The sequence below is a fragment of the Aulonocara stuartgranti genome, assembly GCF_965226115.1.
Source record: "Aulonocara stuartgranti genome assembly, chromosome: 7".
NCBI classification, from domain to species: domain Eukaryota; kingdom Metazoa; phylum Chordata; class Actinopteri; order Cichliformes; family Cichlidae; genus Aulonocara; species Aulonocara stuartgranti.
This window is the reverse complement of record NC_138945.1, coordinates 32,088,581-32,096,867: the sequence shown is the minus strand read 5'-3', so window position 1 is coordinate 32,096,867 and position 8,287 is coordinate 32,088,581. Positions and strand designations below refer to the sequence as shown.

The window sequence follows — 8,287 nt, the reverse complement described above, 5'->3', positions numbered from 1 at the left end:
AACTTCAGCCAGGAGAACAACTGAGATAATCCATCCACATTATGAGGTTAGTCATTTATATACTGCTGCATGAGCTGGGCTGTAGTTACATCCTAAGGTTTTAAAAACTGAGCTTAAATAAATGATTAGCGGTAATAAAACCCGAGGGAGGTCAACAGTGATCACTGACTGTTTTAGGAGCTTTTTGAGATTAAATAGAAGAAAATACAAAACATTAAACATGTTAACAACACAAAAGCCATATTAAACGCAGACTACTTTAGGCCCGGAAGTAGGATTCGTCACGTCATCACTTAACGACTGGATACTTTAGGCTCAACTGCAAAATTGTGTAGTCTTATGACTCTTATGACTATATGACGCAGTTACAATCCTTTTGCCTTGACCAAACCCATCTGCTTACAGCTAGACAAGGGGAAACTACCGTATTTTCACGACCATAATGCGCACTTAAAAGTCTTAGATTTTCTTCAAAAAGTACGGCGCGCCCTATAGCGCAGTGCTCCCTGTGTGTTGTAAGGAGGACGTAGTAGAGAACACCATGAGAACGCTAAAGGGTGAAGTGTGGGCGTTGATCGTATATACCGGACAATCGCACATACCTGTCTAAAAGGACAGGTATGTGCATTATGTGGAACATCGTTGTTTTAACAACCCTGAAAATGGCAAAGAGACACGCTTATGAAGCACAGTTTAAACTGAAGGCCATCAGCTATGCGGAGGAACATGGAAATCGAGCAGCGGCGAGAGAATTTAAGATTAACGAATCGATGGTTCGCAAATGGAGGAAGCTAGAAAATAAGCTCCGGCAGGTCAAGAAAACGCAGCTGAGTTTCTGCGGACATAAGGCGAGGTGGCCCGAGTTGGAGGAAAGACTCGAGCGGTGGATCATTGAGCAAAGAACGAGTGGGAGAAGCGTTTCGACGGTCACCATTCGGCTAAAAGCAGTTTCACTAGCTGAAGAGATGAACATTGAACATTTACAAGGAGGTCCGTCTTGGTGCTTTCGTTTTATGAAACGGTGCCATTTTTCCACCGGACCAGGACTACGGTAGCGCAGCAACTTCCAGCGGATTATAAGGAAAAGCTGGCCATCTTCCGCTCCTACTGCAGCAAACACATCGGCGACAAAAACATCCAGCCCAGCCACATCACAAACATGGACGAGGTCCCGCTCACTTTTGACATCCCGGTGAGTCACACTGTGGAGAAGAAGGGGACCAGCACGGTAGTGATACGCACAATGGGGTATGAAAAGTCTTCTTTTACTGTTGTGCTTGGCTGCCATGCTAATGGACAGAAACTGCCGCCTATGGTGATTTTTAAGCGAAAGACTTTGCCTAAAGAGAAGTTTCCAGCAGGAATCATCATTAAGGCAAATGAAAAGGGCTGGATGGATGAGGAAATGATGAAAGAGAGGAGTATGTAAGGAGACCAGGTGGTTTTTTCCACGCATCACCATCGCTCTTAATCTGTGACTCTATGCGTGCCCACCTCACAGCCGATGTGAAAAAACTAGTGAAACAAATGAACTGTGAGCTTGCTGTCATTCCGGGAGGCCTGACAAAGGAACTCCAACCGCTGGACATCGGTGTGAACCGCCCGTTCAAAGTAAGGCTGCGAGCGGCCTGGGAGCGATGGATGACCGATGGAGACCACAGTTTCACCAAGAGTGGAAGGCAGCGCCGGGCAAGTTACGCCACAATTTGCCAATGGATTGTAGATGCTTGGGCTAACATGTCTGCTGGCACTGTTGTTCGAGCTTTCGCAAAAGCCGGCATCATTTCCGAGGAGCCGCGCGGCACGGAAAGTGACTCTGACAGTGAAGAAAGTGAACCTGGCATGTTTGATGGAGTTTTAGCGCAGCTGTTCAATTCAGACACAGAAGATGAGGACTTCGATGGGTTTGATTGATGATAAAAATGTGAGTACCAAACTTTGTTTTGCTCCTGCTTTATTTTTAAATACGCACACTTGTATGCTTGTGTGTTGTTGATGATGACGATTACTGGTAATAAAAATGTGAGTACCAAACTCAGTTTTGCTCCTGCTTTATTTTTAAATATGCACACTTGTATGCTTGTGTGTTGTTGATGATGACGATAATAGAAATGTAATAGAAATGTGAGTAAGGTACCGAACTCAGGTTTGCTCCCGCTTTATTTTTAAATACGCATACGGTACTTGTATGCGCCCTATAATCCAGTGAGCCTTATGTGTGTGTTAAATACAGTAATGGCACACATAACTGAGACTGCGCCTTTTAGTACAGTGCGTCTTATGGTCGTGAAAATACGGTAATACCTGCAATGCTGTTGGGCTGGTCCACAGGCAGACAACCTTTTGTGAGAAAATAACAACAGTCTTCCTTGGAATTGTTGTTGAAGGCTTGTTCATAGGGGATTGTCTGAGTATTATGGTTCTGTCGTTAATATTGTAGGGTCTTTACCTTACAAGTTAAAGGGCCTTGACACAATTGTTGTTGTGAACTGGTACTATATTAATACAACTGAATTAAACTGAAATTAAACTGAACTGTGAAATAGTGAGCTTGAGGGAAACTTCTACATGTATTTAAATTTAATTTGTGACTGACTGTCTGTGACTAGGTAAACAGAGTTTTACCCTTCGGTGCTGCCCCCAGGTTGTAATTGGGGAGATGATTTTATTTAGCATTTTGAGTTTGACCGGTGAATAAGTAAAGAAAATAAATAAACAAACTAAGGAATGAATAACAACTAATGGCACTACTCTGTGCACTGAAAAGTCTGTATATCTGTGGCAGGCAATAAAACACACATGCACTCAACTTCAAAAGCATTTGGATGTTGACACTTTTTTGGGTGGGGGGAGGGGGGGAGGTCCTTTGTTGTTTTTCGTAACAAATGAAACAGATAAAAGATTTAGAGTTGAATCAAAGTGTTGAAGTTGCATTTAGTTCACTGGAACACCCAAAATAAAGTCTAAATGAATGTTGATGCAAGTGAAAGAGTCACAAAAAGGCTGAAAAAAAGAAATACATTGATTAAAGAAGCTAGGGGAGTTAAACTCTGTAAAATATCCATGCATATCACTGTAAAAGTGTAAAACCCTGTGAAGAAGAGAATTTACAGCAATGAGAAAACCACTGATTACAATCAAGAATAGGAAGACCACGTTAGAACTTCCCAGAAAGCACCTAAAACACCCTGCCTTTTCCAGACAAAAAAAGGCATTGGGTGGATTTACTTCTTCCAGAATGATGGCAACAAAAAAAAAAATGTAGAAAAAGAGCATTCAACATCATCTGTCAGACATGTTGGAGGCAATGTTGTGGCATGTATGGCTGCCAGTGGAATCTAGCCATTGGTGTTTATTGATGATGTGACTGCTGATAGAAGTAGCAGGATGAATTCTGAAGTGTGCAAGCCTGTACACTCTGCTCAGATTCAGCCAAATGCTTTAATACTGATCAGACAGAGCTCCACAGTCCAAGTGGATAATGACCCAAAGCATACCGCAAAAGTAAGCCAAGAGTTTCTGAAGCCTAAGAAAGGGGATATTCTTCAATGGCCAAGTCAGCCACCTGATCTCTACCCAATAGAGCATGCTTTTCAATTACTGAAGACCAGAGATGGGTAACGCGTTACTGTAATCTGTAATCTGATTACTTTTTTTGCGCCGTTGGTGACAACAGCTGTGTGCAGATCAACAATGGATCATATATCGATTGTGGGAGAGAGTATGAGCGTGCGGCGTTTAAAGCGTGGAACTGACCTGACCTTACTGACCTTATTTTGAGTTTGATTCCATAAAAAGTGACAAAAACATTAGCATCTGTTGTGCGTGGGAAGAAAACTTTTTACAGCGAAAAAAACCCCTAAACTTCCAAGCACGCACCGAGTGCGCAACGACGTAATGGGAAATTCACAGAGAAACTCGCGGATTCTTCAACTGACAGCGGTACACCTGCACCAGGGTACACCTCCGCCTACCCTGGAATGTGCAGAAAATAGGTTTAACACTTAGAGTCCCCCGAGAGCAGCAGTGCCCAGCCTTCTACCTTTCTACCTTTAAATGTTAAACTAATTTATTCAAGTCAGAGAATGTTGCATATAATTAAATTTTTGCTTGATGCATAAAGTTAAAAGATTAAAACTGATAAAACAAGTTAAAAAAAGAAACTTTTCCATTTGATTACATTTTGTATGATGGATTATGCAGAAAAAGTAGAATTGGGCTGTAATATCTATCGCTTTATCACCTATTCAGGTTGTAAATCGTGTTTTTAAAAAGTAACTAAGTAACTAAGTAATTAATTACGTTTGAAAATAAGTAATCAGCAAAGTAACGGGATTACTTTTTGGGGGAAGTAATCAGTAATTAGTTACTGATTACTTTTTTCAAGTAACTTGACCAACACTGCTGAAGACAAACCGAAGGCAGAGAGACGCATAAAAAAGCATCAGCTGAAGGTAGCCATGGTGAAGACTTGGCACAACATCAAAATGAGCTCTAGACTTTAGGACATTATTTGCTGCATAAAATTGAAATTAAGTTAGTTTCCAGTTATGTTTGAATCTTGGAATACAGTGCACTATGTATAACTGGAAACATACTTTTTGTTATACCGCTTGAATTAAAGCCGATAGATGGATTTCAGTCACATCTTGATTGTTGAATCTTAAATCCACTGTGGAGGTGAACAGAGGCATAATTACAAAGATTGCATCAGTATTTAAATACTTGTGGACCTGAATGCATGTGTGTTTTTGGTTTTTTTTTTTTGGTCATCTATAAAATCCTTTTCTTAACACTTAGACTTCCACATAATTTAACTCTCTTCTAAATACAAATGTTTCTTGGCATTTACAATCGCATGTTTTATGTTACAGCATTAATTTGTTTATTCTTCATTGATAACTAAAATTTCTCCTTCCACTGGCTTTTTGTGCTTTATGTAATTCATGCATTTAATTTACATACAAGTCTAGGGGTATTTAAACAGTCACAATAATTACTCTGGCACGTTTTCTCTTCGGATTCTGCAGGCATTTTGTGACTTTCTGGAACCTGTAGAAGGAACCAGTGATATGATTATGTCTAACTCAGATGTGCAGACTTGGAGAGGCTGTGTCGTGTCCAGTTTAGCCTGAAATTACATCACTGCTTTCCCAGAATTGTGACATCTAAAGCTGCTAGGAGCTGACATGGCAGATACAACTAAGGTACTTTCAGTGTTTCCAAAATGATTTCTAAAACATACTATGTCACTATATGATGGACTGAGTTTGACTATGAACAAATTTGTGAGGTTCTACCAGCAGCAGTGTCAATGCACAGTTTACTCATGTTGAATGCTGGTGTTGAACGAAGTCCGAACAGCCAAACAGGCATTAGATTAGAAATGTGACGATTGAAAAAATCATTGTCAAGCACGCAATGCTGGATGTTATTTAGCTGGTACATACTGTAACAAATCCTAGTGTGCATAATGTCTGATGAGGTTAGGCTAACAGCCACGTGAATGGCTTATATTTTTAAGCTGATTAGTGGTTTTATCATGAGAAAGGGAATACAGTGCTAAACTATGCTGAGAACTGTATAGCAGAGTATAGAACAAGACTGTCAGTGGTCCAGAGATTGTATGCACACAGAATTTTTATTTTTATTTTTTTGTAGATATGTGTAAAAAGATACACACTTCCCTCCTTAGGGAAGTTGGGAGCTGTCACGGACTAAAGGCATGGATGAAAAATTAAGATAAAGTCTTAAGGCATGACACGCCAGTGATTGCATTAAAAAGAACTTGCCGACCCACGTTGACAAGTCTGCGTTGAGATGTGTGTTTTTGTGTGAGCAGGATGAGAAGTTTCATCGTAAAAGAAGAGGGTGTCAGGCCAACATAGACAGGTCATTTCCCATCCATGCAGGGGGCCAAAGCTGCAGATTCAGCAGTCCTGGATTCAGATGATGATGACAGCTATGGATGCACCCGGATGGTTCCTCCACAAGGCCATTCCTCCTCATCAGCCTCTCAGAGGGAGAGTCCAGCCGAGTCAGCACAACACAGATAAAAATGTTGCTATTTGGCCTCCTATCTCTGCCTTGCTCTTTTATTCTTCTCTGTAAAGCAAAGAACTGTGTACATTTGAGGGAAATAAGGAGAGGATATGAATAAAAAGACAAAGGAGGAGTGGACAGAAAATGTATCCTTGTGAGACATACCCCTGTGTCTCCTTTTCTCTCTCTTGCAAGTCTTGTTGCTCATCAACATCAAGAAACACACTTCTGATTCAGGGTCCTGACACTAAATTTCAGATCCAATTTTCTTTAACAATATTTTCCACAAATGCTAGTCACAGCAGGCAGCTGTAATGGAAATGAAATGACAGTGAACCATAAATTTCTGTGGTTGCACTCAGCAATTCACATGTCTGAACATAAACATTCCTTTTAGAAAAGGTGTTTGCCGGCAGTTCTTTTATCATGCTCTCTTGTTTAAAAATTAGATTAAGCATAGCTCAAAAAGGGTGAATGAAGCTTTTCCATTAATAGTTCTGAAATTGACATTTTGCGCTTAAATTAGCCAGTCAACTGCAACTTTGCCTTCAAGATATATTCACATAAATTCTATCCAATTTAATAAGAGTGGAACTGCGCTTTATGAAAGTTTGTGTGAGGCAGGATACAACTTATAATAATTTTAAGATTGGTCCTTTTCAATTTCAGATAGAACATTTGAAAAAAAAATAATAATAAAATGAGTTCAAAATGCAATACATACAGTATCAGTACATGGAATCAACAAGAATGAGCAAAAGCTTATGAAAGCTGAAAGGATGTGATACGTATCCAAGTTGACATTATATCAAATTAAACCAATAAAAGCAGTTAAAGACCTCAAACCTTCATTTAGCATGGATCAAATCAGGTTTTTCTGTTGTTCCCTGTTTTTGGATTACCAAAGAGAAAACAGTCCAAGTCAAGTCAGTGCCTCTTGTGTTCCATTCTTTCTCTCTCTCCTTATTTCTGTGGGCTTAATAACAAGAATAGCATCACAAAACAGGGCTCCACCAGTTAGAGGTGAAATATGTTGGCTCAATATCGACTGAGGCCGTCACATACTCTGATGACTCATGTTAAAGCGCTTTTTGACTAAAAGGATTTGTAAAAGATGTGTCACTCACAGAGTGTTTCCATTCCTCTATTCCCAGTGGTGGGCCTCTTTGGACTGAAACAGTCAAACCATTATCTTTTCACTCTCGACTTATTGACAGGATGCTGGAAGAGGGCTAAATGGAGGGTATCCAATCACAGCTATTAAGGTCAAGCACATAAATATACACTTCTCTGACATGCTGATAGGCAGTGTGAGTGCCAAGCTTTATTTCCTACAGGAATCACATAAAGATCAAAGCAACTCATACACTGACTGATCTTGTCTTATTGAGAAAACTAGGCTTTTGAAGTCAGGAGACAAAGACGAGTAGAGTTCAGGGAGAACAGTTGGCAGTGCAGAAGTGAGAGTGAAAAAGCCCATTTATAAAAGTAGACACCCTATCCTTGAACACAGGTCCACGATGAGCCAGGTTCACTGCAGGGTGTCACACTCAGAACGTTACACTTCCCAGCAGCTGCTATGCAACTGAATCCTGCCCTCGCATTTCCTGAATTCATTCCAGTTCAAGTCTCTATCTTCATATACCTGCAGTTCAGAAATGTTAATTTTATACTGCTTAACCATTTTAGCTACATCCCAGTTACAGGAAATTGTATCTACCTTTTTTGTTTGTCAGTCATCCTGCCCATGTAACTCCTTTTTGTAATCTGTTGCTATGCAATTGAAAAGCTGTGATGTGGGTTTATTAGGGTACCAGTAAATAATACATGAAGATTCATTTGAGATTGTAAATATATAATGCAGTGTGTAATCAGAAATTAAGCAGGCTTTGTAAAATGGAGTAGACAGGTTGAAGACCTGTGATGTCTGACTGTGGTCATCTGAGAATAGACAGGTAATGGTCGGGTGTCAGTTCAGTTCAATCAAATTTATATAGCGCCAAATTGCAGCAGCAATTTCCTTGAAGGATTTTGTATTGTAAGGAAACAGTAGTGCAATCTGCTTCTGTATGATACATGTGAGAATGAGCAGATCAAGACAATGCCATGTTTATTTTCGCCCAGTGTATTAATTATGAGTGAATAATGTTGTCTCCACTGAGCCCAGACATGCCAACTCCCCCCAAACAACATCCTATAGGTTTATGGACAGGTTGCAAATGCCATTAACACATTCTGATATCAT

The 8,287-nt window shown here is 40.1% G+C and overlaps 1 long non-coding RNA gene across 1 annotated transcript; it reads left to right on the top strand.

The window, feature by feature from the left end:
- Positions 1-413: 413 nt before the first annotated feature.
- On the top strand, positions 414-6,112 carry LOC309711779. The gene is made up of 3 exons (XR_014278101.1): positions 414-1,924; positions 5,031-5,207; positions 5,843-6,112. It is a non-coding gene; the product is annotated as an uncharacterized lncRNA (long non-coding RNA).
- The last annotated feature ends 2,175 nt before the right edge of the window (positions 6,113-8,287 follow it).